Raw genomic sequence first — 16,095 nt, 5'->3', positions numbered from 1 at the left:
AAATAAATTTTGATGAATTATTAAAATTACCTTGGCTTGCTATACAATATAAATAAATACAATATGCTGAATTAACTAACATTCTAATTAATAGTAAAATTAAAAGTTTATATCTTCAATTTAATAAACTTATTATAATAAAAATTTCATCAATTAAATTTAATGTTATTGGTGCTGCTATATTAGCAATACAAAATATAAATCATCAAAATATTAAATTTGGGAAAAAATTAATCAAGCCTTTATTTAAATATATATTTCGAGAATTACATCGTATATAAATATAATTTACTAAAATAAACATTCTTGGAGAACATAATCCGTGACCAATTATAATAATAATTGAAGAAATTTTACCAAATAAATATAAAGTTATTATTCTACAAAGTATCTGTATTATATGTAGCACTCTCCATTTATTAAGTAAAATTAATTCCAATTTTGAGAGCCAACCCGTTGTAAAAATAAATCAAACACTCATATTAGGTTACACACGTATGTTTCGTTGGCAGATATCCAACCTCATCAGATCTCAATTTATCAATCACAATCCAATTAACAAAAATTAAAGTATCAAAATCATCTTCTAACTTTCTCTCACACAAATATTCAAATTTCAACTCCGACAACAACTATAAAATAATATGTGTAACGTAATATGAGTGTTTGATTTATTTTTACAACGGGTTGGCTCTCAAAATTGGAATTAATTTTACTCTACAAAGTATCATTCTTATATGAACAATTGAAGAATAAGCTACTAAAACTTTTAAATCATTTTGACGTAAACACAATATACCTAATAAAATTATACCAATTAAATTTAATGAAATAATATAAATATTATATTTTACACATAATTTTAATATTATATTTATTCTTCGAAGAATTCCATATCCTCCTAATTTTAATATAATACCAGCTAAAATTATCGATCCAGAAATTAGTGCTTCAACATGAGCTTTAGGTAATTATATATGAAAGATAAATATTAGTAATTTAACTAAAAAAGCTAAAAATAAAAAAATATAAAATAATATATAATTAATATTATTTAAATAATTAAAATTATTTAAAAAAAAAATTTAAAGAAAATAAATTATAATATAATATTAAAATAATTAATAATAAAGGTAATGAAGCAAATAAAGTATAAATTATTATATATATTCTGGCATTCAATCGTTCAGGTTGATATCCATAAATTATAATTAATAAAAATGTAGGAATTAATCTAATTTCAAAAAATAAATAAAAAATAAAATAATTTAATGTATTAAATCTTAATAATAATATTAATATTAAAATTAATAATAATATACTAAATAAATTTTTATTATAAATATTTAATCTAACTATATATATTCAAGAAATAATAAAAATAGTTAATATTATTAATCTATATGATAACCCAGATAACACAGTGCCGGCACTATGCCGTCAGAATGCGCCGGCACGGGACGTCCAAGTGTATCCGCATTCTGACGTCGTTCTGAAAGCACGCCGTGCCTTCCACGCCGTGCGCTCATTGTGCCTGCATTGTGACAGCACGCATGGTAACCATCGTTTGGCACGGCGTGCGGGAATTATACCGACATTATGCCTTCCCGTTCTGCTGCACGAAATGCTTGCAGAATGCACGCATTGTGACGGCATTTTGAAAAAAATTTATGCTATATATTATTATTATTATTATTATTATTAATGGTTTTTAAATAAAAATACATATTTTGAAAATTTTATTTATTATTTTTTATTTTTTATGAACATTTAAATTATTAAAATATTAAAATAATTTATATCTTTATTTTTAGGGATAATATAATAAATAATATCAATATAAATAATACATATGTATAGTCCAGTCATTACGGTGTCCGAAAAAATAATAAAATATATATTTTTCCGAACACCCCGTTATTTTTACTTTCGTCGAGGAAGAACGCGTAAATAATAAGAAAAATAGTCTTGATTTATGAGAGGTATCAGAACAATGTTTATTAATAATTTTAATGAAAAAGCAGTACTTATTTAGTATTTGTTTATATCTTTTTTTCCAGTTATCGTATCGAGATAAGCCTTGCGGCATTAGATTTATGATAAAATTTAACACAAGGATTGATATTTATTAAAATTAAATTAATTTATTTTAACAACAATATCTTGCATTGTTTGCAGAAATATTAAAAATGATAAACGGTTATATACTGGATAAATGAATATGGTTGTGATAATGGTTATATACTGTATAAAGAAGACTAGTACATACAATCATTTATAATTTTTAACATTTCTGCAAACAATGAAAATTATTGTTGTTAAAATGAATTAATTTAATTTTGAAAGATATTGAACCAAGTAAAAAATGTTAACAGAAATCTCATATTGTAAGTCTTATTTCGATACGACAATTAGAAACAAAGATGTAAGCAAATAAGTAAATAAAATGGTTTTTTGATTCAAATTATTAATAAACAATGTTTCGATACCACTCATAAACTAAAACTATTTTTTCCATTACTTATACATGTGCTAAACATGCGCTTTCAAGACCAATAGGAGTAGTATGAATTCCAGATACCCTAGAAACACTCTGATTGTAATTTACAATGCCGTCCATGTGTATCGGCAATTCGGGCTCCTTCTTCCTATATTTCAGGATTTACTGGCCTTCTTGGGTCTACATATATCCAGGGAAATTTCAACACTCCGCCATTTGTTAATGCAACTGAATGAATAACATTCCGGTTAAAATATTAAAAATCGAAGAGTAAATCGTGGAACAATTCGATATTAAATTAAATTATTCACCTAGGATGTGTTTGCTAGTTCCTTTCTCTGTAATCGTTTCTTGCATTGAATCAATTGACAAATGTAATATAAAAGCTTGCCTCTCCACAATAGGTAACTTTGTGTTAGTTAATAATGAGAAAACTACAACATAAAATTATTATTGTTAGTGTTAAATATGAATTGATATGGATGTAACAATTTTTATTTTAAGCAATTTACTTGTAGTATTGCTTTGAGTTTTTCTCTCATACAATTCTTTCCGTAGCTTCTTTACGTAGCTATTTCCGTTCTTTGACTTTTATCGTTAAAGTAACTATAAATAACCCAGTTTTCGGAATGAACAATATGTACTGGTCCCTTGGTTCTCTTGTGTACGATGGAGAAAATCATTGATCCAGGTACGACATGAAAAAGACACAAATTGAGAGTATCTATAAATAATTAAACAAGATTTTGAGTAAACATAATTAGTTTTCGCAAAGTCCTTTTTATTATAGATGTAATAAATTAACTTTTATAAGCATCACCTATTCCTTGAGTCACGACAGCAACCAGATTTGGATTGATATATTTGTATAAAACTGACCGATCACTCAACACTTGACCCTGCGAATGAACACGTTCGATTGAACTTTTTGAGACGACATGTGTTATCCGTTGTGTCTTTGACGAGAAAACTAATTCCCATACCTGAACGAAGGCAATGAATTTTAAAAATATATCACAATCTTTGTGGAAGCTTTTAAGCTTTTAAATAGTTTTACACAACTTGTGAGCGATTAGATTCTGCGAGTTGCTATAAGTAAGCGAGTATCCGGACAATACACCAGTCTTTCTGTCGGCAGTGAAGATGTAAGTAGTACGTCCAGCAGAAGTTGCAACAGCGCTTGCACTTTCTGGAAAGACGTGCGCTCGGTCGTGCTCATCCAAAATAACTATACCACGTAGAAAAATATCGGTTAATGCATGTAACAAAATTGACTGCTTGATTTGGTAATTCAACTTTGTCAGTCTATCCAGTAGCTGTCCGTTTATTGGGTTGAAAGTGTATATCATTCCATTTCCAGTGGTCTACAAAATTAATAATACTCTTAATTTTACGTCGACTTTAAAGGTCGCGATTGAAAATGCGGATAAAATTAAAAATTACGTTACCTATTGCAAGCAATGCGCACTGAGGTGGATGCGGAAAGTGCCTACTTCCACGTTGAACATACAAAACTATCTTGTTAAAATCCTGAGATAAGCCTTTGATGTTATAGACTTGTGATTGCCAAATTATTTCACCTTTCGTTGACTCTATTCCGTACAGCTATAATAATAAATTGTTAATATAAGTCACACGAAAATTAAAATCAGTTTATCTATCGTTCAAGTTTGATATAACAGTTTCACCTTCCCTGACGATGTAACAGCTACAATCACTTTATGTAAACCAAATTTATCACGAACTAAATCGGCTCGTTGATTTGATTACTGTGGTTCAAAGCCCAAAGTTCCTTGCATGAAAACGCTTATCTGGTTTGCTTCTAAAAGAGAAGATAAATCAACAATTTAGATATTAACAACTCAAAAGAATACTGCAATAACTTAAAAATTAAAGCCTAGCGAACGCAATACATCAGTTTATTTAGTCAGTTCAACGTTTGACAAAACTAAAACAATTAAATAAATTAATCTAATAAAAAATCTATTTGTAAAGAGTTAACACGCTAAGAAAATATTGTTATCTAATAATAATTCAACAATATAGTTGATTTTATATTGATACTCAAATGCCTGAAAATAATATTTTCAAACGCTTAATAAACACTAGAACCCTCATGCTGACGAAAAATTTAAGATGAAAATTTCAAATTTTTAAAATCATACTTTCATAAAAAAATCATAATAAAAAATCAAACTCCACACTTAAATGTTAATGCCGCCTATACGTATATGCTACTTACATGAACTATTAACATCATGACCGGACAGCAACCATTCGTAAAAGAAAGTTAGTTAATATATTGATTTATTGAATTAGAATAAGATGTACTTGAAACTCAAAATTGACGGAATTTCATTGAACTGTTAACTAAAACAATTAAAATTATATTGATCGTGCTTGATCACGATCTGACATTGGCAACTCAACAATTTCAACGGTTACAATATTTGTGAAATAGATTCCTCTCTAGTCTAGATGATATTTTGTTGGACTAAACTGACAGTATATTGTCCTCAGAGGAGAGTAAAAATCTACACGTTTTCCTTCTTGACACTTGTGATTGACAAGAACAATCGGCCGCAACGATCGCAGGCTTAAATAGTAAACTATTTGTTACATATGCTAATTTTTCAGATTGAGCTTCATTTATGCTAAGTTCAGTTATGGTAATTCTTGTAATCTAAAAACAAATTTCATTTATTCTAAAATATGTAATATTTATTGGAATCAAATAAGTAAATATTTCTTGCATCGCTAGATTCGTATATTAGTTTCTTATATTCACCTTTTGATATGATGACTCTAATACTACTCTTTTGCTATCTAAATTAGTAACATACAAAATGTCTATCCATCCATATCTCGTGAAATAATCTTTTCTCAAATAAGACCACGCGCATTCTGTTATTACTGCCAGCTCTAATAGATATTGCAGATATGTTTCCTGGAAGTATAGTGTAAACTTGTAAGGTCTTTGAGCACCGGCGCCAAATATAGTGTTAATTGTTATTGACTGCGACTCCGATTTAGGTTCAAATATATTGATATAAAACAATAGTGCTAAATTGTTGTCACCTTTCAAGCAAACATAATTTTATGCTGCTCAAATACATCTGTAATAAGTTATCTCCATAAATAAAAAACTCTATTTTAAAATAATTAAGATAATTTTGATATAAAATATTTACTCGGCTTCTTGAGATATGAAAGGTGCAGAAATTTTCTTATTTTTCAATTTTTCTCCAGTTTTACTATGATATGAGGTGACCTCAATACCATTATTATAAATTAGTAGAATGTGATGTAAGGTTCCATCCTTCATGTGCCATTAAACATCTTCAATCCTGCAAACATTACAACAGTATTACTTGATTGAATTGCCTATGAAAATACACATAAAATGCATTTCATATTTTATCGAACATGTAACATAAACAAATTCTATCATTTCAAGATATTGAAAAAATATAGATTTATGAAAAATTCTGTGTATCATACAATTTATAATTGTAAATTTAATAGTGCACAGCAAAAAAATTGACAAAGTAAAACCTTTCACTATTGTAAAGCCCTGCTGTAGAATATGATATAAATGGAGAATCAATTCTGAAATAGACATTACAAAATTTAAATATGTATAAAAGTGATTTTTAATACTTTTTTATTGGATTATAAAATATTTAAATTCATGTAGCATTAAACTCATTAGTTGTCATATCTATTATCATTAGTCGAAGAGTAGATTAATAAAAACTAGTTTGAAATTATAAATTGAGTGAATTATAAGAAAAAATAATACCTGTCTCGATTTTGTTCTGCTAATGTCCATTCATTTATTATATGTCCAGTAGCTAAATTGCAATAACGGACTAAAGCTGGGACACCATTTATTGAAATCAATTCTCCACTTGTAACATTACTGAATGCTTGTATGCGACCAGCATATCCTTTTTCTAGTACTCTCCTCCATAATAGTTGTCCGACATTAAGATACATATGTCAATTTTCAATTTATTCTAATAACATACTATTTAAATTATTAAATTTGAATATAAAAATACCTATTTTAACACTTAAAGCTGCAATTACATTTTCTTCAGTTGTAACAACTACTTCTTTTGCCATTGAAACCGTATCAAAACTAGCAAACTTCATTTTTTCTACATAATTTTGTCTCCTGGAATAAAAATGAATGATGAAATATTTTTTATTGAAATTAGTATTAATTATTCATCAAATTATGAATAGGTTTTAATAAAACTAATTCAAAACATTTTAATTAAATGCACTACATAGATAATCAATATAGCTATATAAGGGGTATATAGCTATATATTCTTATCCGATATTAAACACTAGTATTTCCTACAATATTAAATAAAAATGAACTCACCTTGAAAATATATGGAAGAGAACTAAAATCAGAATTTCGCTGCAGCCCACACAATACAAATAGGAGGACTTCGCAAATCGAATAACCGATATTAACAAAAGACGATCTGGATCATGCGCATGTATATATGCGTATACAAATTTTGAGATATCTTAATATGTATAATTAATTTATTGTATAAATAAATAAAAAATATCCAAAATTACTACTAAAAGATGTTTATTGCATCTCAAATACAAAATAATATAAATTTATTTTATTTTAATTCAATGCACGCCGTGCTTTCATAATGCGTGCAATATGCTTTCATTTGAAATTATATTTTGCGGGGCGGCAAAATGACAGCATTCTGAAGGCACGGCGTGCAGCGCTTCGTGACAGCATTATGCCTACATTCTGACGGCACGGCGTGCGTAGCTTTTCGTGCTCGCACTATGCCTGCATTATGACGGCACGCCGTAACGAGCACGCGCGTGCCGAACCGTGCCGGCACGCTGTGTTATCTGGGTAATATATCTATGGCTATTCAATAATATAAATTTATATAAAATTCATTAAAATTAATAAATAATATTAAAAAATTTTAAATTAATAATATTAAATATATATAATTTAAAATTATAAAATTAAAAAAAAAAAATTTTTTTAAATTAATATAATATAAAAATAAAATTTAATTATATAATGAAATTTATTAATTTTATATTATTATTTCCTAAATCTCGTAATATTATAATAAATAATATTAATCCTAATACTCTTTCACATACTACGAATACTAAATAGTATATAATAATATTTATATTAAAATTTAAAAATATAAAAGTACTTAATATCATTAATATTCTCAGTATAATAAATTCTAATCTAATTAAATTTAATAAAATATAGTAATAATAATAATTATATATTAATATAGAAATAAAAAATATTATAAAATAGATATAATAAATTAATAAAATAACTATTAATTTAAAGAAAATGTTCATTTTGTAAATTAAATTCATATCTAAGATATATAGTTATTAAAAAAATATTATATATATATCATTAATCTCCAAAATTAACATTTTGTTTAAACTATTTTTTGAATGAAAATAACTTGATTAAGAATTATAATTTTAATAATAATAATAATAACTTTATTAAATTTAATAATTAATTTTTTTAATTTCACTAATAAATTTATTCATCCTATTATTATTATTACCATTTTATTATGTTTAAGAATTTTAAGAGCTCTAAATTTAGAATTATTTTATAGAATAAATTGAATTTCATATTTAATATTTTTGATTATTGTAGGTGGATAATAATTATTTTTTTATATTTTATTAGATTTATTATTAATAATAAAATTAACATTAAATGAAATTTATTATTGTTTAATATATTTAAAATAATTATTTTTATAATATTAATTATAAGAATTTTTTATAAATATTATAAATTTTTTTATTGAAATAATAGTTTAGAAATTATATTTAATAATATTTTTAATTTAAAAATTAAAACTATATATATATATATATATATATATATATATATATATATATATATATATATATATATATATATATATATATATATATATATATATATATATATATATATATATATATATATATATATAATAAAAATTCTATTATTATTATGAATTTAATTTATTTATTAATTATATTAATATTTGTGGTAAAAATATGTATTAATAAAAAAATAACATTACGAAAAATTAATTATGAAAAAATCAATTTTGAAATCTAATGAATTATTAAATATAGTAAGAATATCTTTAATTTATTTACCAACACCTATAAATATTTTAATTTGGTGAAATTTAGGGTTATTATTACGGTTTTGTTTATTGATTCAAATTATTTCAGGTTTATTTTTATCAATACACTATTCTTCAAATATTGAGTTTGCATTTAACAGAGTTATTCATATTATTCAAGATGTAAATTATGGATGATTATTACGATTCATTCATATGAACGGTGCTTCAATATTTTTTATTCGTTTATTTATACATATTGGACGAGGTATTTATTATAATTCGTTTTTTTTTTTAAAAACTTGGAATATTGGTGTGATTATTTTTTTTATTTTGATAGGAACTGCTTTTTTAGGATATTTTTTACCATGAGGTCAAATATCATTTTGAGGTGCTACAGTAATTACTAATTTAATTTCAGCGATTCCCTATATTGGAGATATAATTGTAAAATGATTATGAGGTGGATTTTCAGTAAATAATGCAACTTTAAATCAATTTTATACTTATTATTATACCTTTAATTACTATTATTTTAATTATTTTACATTTATTTTTTTTACATGAATTTGGATCTTCTAATCCTTTAGGATTAAAAAGAAATTATTTTGAAAATCCATTTAATTCTTATTTTGTAATCAAAGATATATTAGGATTTATTATTATAATTTTTATTTTTTTAATTATATGTTTATTATATCCTTATATGATATCTGATCCAGAAAATTTCAATCCAGCTAATTCTATAATTACACCAATTCATATTCAACCTGAATGATATTTTTTATTTGCTTATGCAATTTTACGATCTATTCGTAATAAATTAGGTGGTGTTATCGCTTTAATGTTATCCATTTTAATTTTATTAATTATACCAATTAATTTAAATTATAATATTAAAGGATTTAAATTTAATTTTATTAATATTGAAATATTTATAATATATAATCTTAATATTATTATATTATAATAATTTATATTAATACTATTAAATAAAAATAAATAAGAATTTAATGTTTGAAATAAAAAATATTTTATTAGTAATTCAACTTTAATTAATTTATCAAATATTATTATTATTAATATTCTTAATATTCTTAAGTCTATAATTATTCATATTGAAATTCAAGAATTGGAAATTAAAATAATTAAATTTGTAATAATAAATATAGGTAAAAATAAAATATAAATATAATAATTTATAAAAATAGTTAAATGTCTGATAAAAGTAATAAATTGTTAATTTATTTATAGAATTAAATTCTTTTAACTAAAAAAATAATTTTTTTTTTTTTTTTTTAAATATATTTTAGGATAAAATCTAAGTTATACCTTGACTTTAGGTCAAATATAATGAAAGAGATATGCATTAAATTGCATATCAGGGATTTTTACCCGCAAACCTATATACATTTTAGGTCGTAGAATATAAGTATACGGAGTATATAATAAATTATATATATATAATAAATTTATATATATATAAATATATTATATATAAATAAATATTTAATTTAAAATCTAAATTATTAAATAATTAAATAATATATAAGTATTTATATATATATAAATCATTTATTATATAAATATCATTTTTATTCAAAAAATAGCCATTTTTGTTCAAAAAATAAAATTAAAAATTAAATATAAAAAAAATTCAACATTAAATAATAAAGATTAATTTATATTTATTAATTATTTTTATAAATATAATTATTATTATACTTTAAATTTCAAAAATTGAAGTGCATAAACACTAATTTATAACATATTTATATTAATTTAAAATTTTAGTTTAAGAAAAACATTTTTTTTACAAAAAAAATTAATTATTAATTAAATTTTAAAAATATTAATTTAATTTAATTAATTAATTATTATATTTATATATATATATATATATTTTTTAAATTTAAATTTAATATATAAATTTAAACAATAAAAAATTATTATTTTGAAATTATAATAAATACAGAATAATATTGTGCCAGCATTAGCGGTTAAACAAAATTATATAAATTAATGTTTTTAATAATACAAATAAATATTAAATATAATTAATATATTTAAATAATTTTTTTTTAGATAAAATTTAAATAAAATTTTATAATATAATTTATAAAAGTAATAATTAATAAATTATTGTAATAAACTAAGATTAGATACCTTATTTTTGATAATAAAATTTAATAATATTAATTATTTATATTAAAAATTATGGCGGTATTTTAGTCTAATTAGAGGGAATTATATAATAATTGACATTCCACGAAAAGAATTACTTATATTAAATTTTTATGTATGTTCGTTAAAAAAATATTTAAAAATAATTTTTATTTAATTTTAAATAATTATATTTCAGATCAATATATAAATTAATATATAACAATAAAAGAGTCACATTTAAAATAATTATAAAATTAAATTTATAATAATTTATAAATATTAGAATTCAATAGTAAAAATTTTTAATTTAAAATTTTGAATTAAGTATGAAATATGTACAAATCGCCCGTCAATTTTTTCAAAAAAAAAAAGAAAAATAAGTCGTAACAAAGTAAATATACTGGAAAGTGTATTTAGAGAAATATAGTTTAAATAAATTTATAATTATTGTATTGAAAAAGACATTATATTTATAATAATAAAATTAATTTAATTAATTTTTACCTTTTGTATCAGGGTAATTTAAATTTATAATTATTTTCTAATCTCGAAATAAATTGATTTAAAATAATATAATAATTATTATAATATTAATATTATAAATATTATTTTTGAAGAAAAATTCTTATCTAAATTTATTTTATGTAGTTATTTTATAAATAAATTTAATTTATAATAAATTTAATAAATTAAATAAATTTTTATTTAATTTATATTTTTATTAAATATTATTAGAAATAAATTTAATAATATTAATTATATAAAATTATAAATTTTTTTTTAAATAAAAATAAAAATTTTTATTTTTACATAATTTGTTATAATTAATAAATTAAAATTAAAATTTAATTCAATATTAAAAATTTATAAAATAAAATATTTTAATATTTCAAATATTGATATAATGATTTAATTAGTAATTTTTAATAATAAATTATATTTTTATTTAAAGATTAGATTAATGAATTCAGCAAAAATTTTATTCAACTGTTTATTAAAAAATTGTTTATAAGTTAAAATATAATCTGCTCAATGATAAATTAAATAGCTGCAGTATATTGACTGTACTAAGGTAGCATAATCATTTGTCTTTTTAATGAAGTCTGGAATGAATGATATTATGAAATAAAATCTTTATTATTTTAAAAATAAATAAATTTAATTTTAAGTTAAAATTCTTAAATATTATATAAAGACGAGAAGACCCTATAGAATTTTATAATTAATTTAAATTTAAGCTTAAATTAATTTAAATTTAAATTTTATTATTAAATTGGGGAAATTTTAAAATTTTAAAAATTTTTTTAAAATTTTTACTTTAATATAAGAATACATTATCCAATAATAATTATTTATATTTATTGAATTTAAATTAAATTACCTTACGGATAACAGCGTAATAATTTTAGAGAGATCATATTGAAAAAATTGATTGCGACCTCGATGTTGAATTAAGATAAAATTTTTATGGAAAAATAATTATTTTTAGGCTGTTCGACTATTAAAATCTTACATGATTTGAGTTTAGATCGGCGTAAGCCAGATCGGATTCTATCTTATATTTATAAAAATAAATTTGTACGAAAGGACTTTTTATTTATATTTTATATTTTAAATTTAATTAATTTATTACTTTGACAGATTAGTGTATTAAATTTAGAATTTAATTATAATATTTAAATATTAAGTAATAATTTTTTTAAAAATATTATTTACTTTGATTATTATTATATTAGATATAATAATTAAAATTTTAATCAGAATTGCTTTTTTAACTTTATTAGAACGTAAAGTTTTAGGATATATTCAAATTCGTAAAGGTCCCAATAAAGTAGGATTTATAGGAATTTTACAACCTTTTAGAGATGCATTAAAATTATTTTCTAAAGAAGTGTCATTAATTTTAAAATCTAATTATTTATATTACAGAATTTCACCAATATTTAATATATTATTAATAATAATATTATGATATAATATTCCAATAATATCTAATTTATTTAATTTAAAATTTAATTTATTAATAATTATATGTATTTTAAGATCAGGAGTTTATGGTATAATAATAGCTGGTATATATAGAATAATAATAGGTAAATATCGAAATAATAGAACCAATTGATGAAACAACATTTCAATATATATATGAATCTGGATAATCTGAATATCGTCGAGGTATTCCTCTTAATCCTAAAAAATGTTGAGGGAAAAAAGTTAAATTTACACCAATGAATATTATAAAAAAATGAATTTTCAATCATTTAAAATTTATTGACATACCAATTAAAATTGGAAATCAATAAATAAATCTACCAAAAATAGCATAAACTGCTCCTATAGATAGAACATAATGAAAGTGAGCTTCTACATAATAAGTATCATGTAATACAATATCAATAGAAGAATTAAATAAAATAATACCAGTTAATCCTCCAATAGTAAATGAAAAAATAAATCCTAATAATCATAAATTTCTAATGTTAAATTTAATTTTAATTCCATTTAAAGATGCTAACCATCTAAAAATTTTAATTCCCGTAGGAATAGCAATAATTATTGTAGCTGAAGTAAAATAAGCTAGTGTATCAACATCTATACCAATAGTAAATATATGATGTGCTCAAACAATAAATCCTAATAAACCAATTGAAATTATTGCATAAATTCTTCCTATTGTACCAAATACTTCTTTTTTTATTCTTTCATTGTTGATTATATGAGAAATTAATCCAAATCCCGGTAAAATAAAAATATATACTTCTGGATGTCCAAAAAATCAAAAAAGATGTTGATATAATACTGGATCTCCACCTCCAACAGGATCAAAAAATAAAGTATTTAAATTACGATCAAATAATAATATAGTAATAGCACCAGCTAAAACTGGTAATGATAATAATAATAAGATTGCAGTTAATATTATAGATCACGAAAATAAAGAAATAGTTTCAAATTTATAAATTTTTATATTTATAATAGTTGTAATAAAATTAATTTATGCTATAATTGATGAAATTCCAGCAATATGTAAAGAAAAAAATAGATAAATCAACAGATGGACCTCTATGAGATAAATTTCTTGATAAAGGGGGATACACTGTTCAACCTGTACCAGTACCTGTACCAATAAATATTCTAGATAATAATAATGTTAATCTAGGAGGTAATAATCAAAATCTTATGTTATTTATTCGTGGGAAAGCTATATCAGGTACACCTATTATTATAGGAATTAAATAATTTCCAAATCCTCCTATTATTACCGGTATAACAAAAAAAAATTATAATAAAAGCATAAGTTGTTACAATTGAATTGTAAATTTGATCATTACCAATTATTAAACCAGGGTTACCTAATTCTAATCGAATAATTATTCTTAAAGATAAACCAATAATACCAGATCATATTCCTAAAATAAAATATAATATACCAATATATTTATGATTTGTTGAAAATAATCATAATTTCATAGTTATATAGTTTAAATAAAACAGTATAATTTCAATATAAAAATAAATAATTTAATTTTATAACTATTATTTAAAAATAAATAATTTTCTTAATATCTTCAATATTATATTTTATATACAAACTATTTAAATTATATTAAAAAAATAATTAATATATTAATTAATATAATGAAATTTATTAAATTTATTAAATTATTAAAATTTAATAAATTAAGTCAATTTATTGATTTTATTCAATTATACACATTATTTTTAAAAAATTCTTCAATTCATCCTTTATCATATGTTAAAGAATAAATTTTACCTATATTTAATAATTTTAAATTAATTATAAAATTAAAATTGATTAAAAATCATATTTTATTAAAAAAAAATTGGAATAAATAAATATTTTTAGTAAAAAAAATATTATTTTTAAATATTATTATTATAATAATTCATCCAGTTAAACAAATTAAAATAATAGATATTTTTTCGTATTTTAATAAATAAATAATTTCAATATTATTAAATAAAACTCAATTTAATCTCCTACCTAATATTAAAGATATAAATATTAATAAAATTATTGATATCCTTATTTGTTTATTTTCATAAATATTAAAAATTACATTATATATAAATTTATTATATATTAAAAAATAAAATAAACGAAACCTATATATTACTGTTAATATAGTTCTAATTAATAATAAGACATAAATAATTATATTAATTTTAGATATAAATATAGTTTCTAAAATTAAATCTTTAGAAAAAAATCCTGAATAAAACGGTAACCCACATAATGAAAAATTTGAAATTAATAAAATTGATGCTGTTAATGGTATAAAATTTTTTAATCATCCTATATACCGAATATCTTGATAATTATTTATATAATGAATAATAATACCTGAAAATATAAATATTATAGATTTAAATATTGCATGAATAAATAAATGAAAAAAGGCAAATATATTTATTTATTCCTAAAATTATTATTATTAATCCTAATTGAGATAAAGTTGAATATGCAATAATTTTTTTTAAATCAAATTCAAAATTTGCAGAAATTCCTGCTATTAATATAGTAATTAATCCAAAAATAATTATTATAAATATTAATTTATTAAAATTATTAATTAAGAAATTAAAACGAATTATTATATAAATACCAACTGTAACTAAAGTTGAAGAATGAACTAAGGACGATACTGGAGTGGGTGCTGCTATTGCAGCAGGCAATCAAAAAGAAAATGGAAATTGAGCACTTTTAGTAAATGATGCAATTATTAAATAAAATATAATATTAAATGAGATAAAATTATAATTTAATAAAGTTAAAGAACTTAAGGATATTATTAAACTAATTGATAAAATAATTAATACATCTCCTAATCGATTAATTATAAAAGTTAATATACCTGAATTATAACTTGAATTTCTTTGATAATAAATAATTAAACAATAAGAAGTTAAGCCTAATCCATCTCATCCTAATAAAATTCTAAAAATATTAGGTCTGATAATTATTAATATTATAGAAAAAATAAATATCAATAATAATCAATAAAATCGTAAATTTTTAATATCATGTGATATATATTCAGTTCTAAATAATATAATTATTGAAGAGATAAATAAAATAGTGAAAATAAATATTAATGTTATTCAATCAATATAAATATAAATATTAAATATTATAGAATTAATAAAAATAAAATTCCATTCTAAAAAAATATTTAATTTCAAAATTAATAATAATAAACTAATGTAAAATATAATAATAGAATAAAATATGAAAAT

The 16,095-nt window shown here is 20.9% G+C and overlaps 2 pseudogenes; both read right to left on the bottom strand.

Annotated features, from left to right (window-relative positions):
• Positions 1–2,279: 2,279 nt before the first annotated feature.
• On the bottom strand, positions 2,280–7,244 carry LOC131664683 (ER membrane protein complex subunit 1-like; annotated as a pseudogene).
• Positions 7,245–8,805: 1,561 nt separating this feature from the next.
• Positions 8,806–13,981, bottom strand: LOC131664682 (cytochrome c oxidase subunit 1-like; annotated as a pseudogene).
• Between the last annotated feature and the right edge of the window lie 2,114 nt (positions 13,982–16,095).

The sequence above is a fragment of the Phymastichus coffea genome, unplaced genomic scaffold (assembly GCF_024137745.1).
Source record: "Phymastichus coffea isolate CEN01 unplaced genomic scaffold, Cenicafe_Pcof_1.1 PCOF00044, whole genome shotgun sequence".
Classification (NCBI taxonomy): Eukaryota; Metazoa; Arthropoda; class Insecta; order Hymenoptera; family Eulophidae; genus Phymastichus; species Phymastichus coffea.
This window is presented reverse-complemented; position numbering and strand designations above follow the sequence as displayed.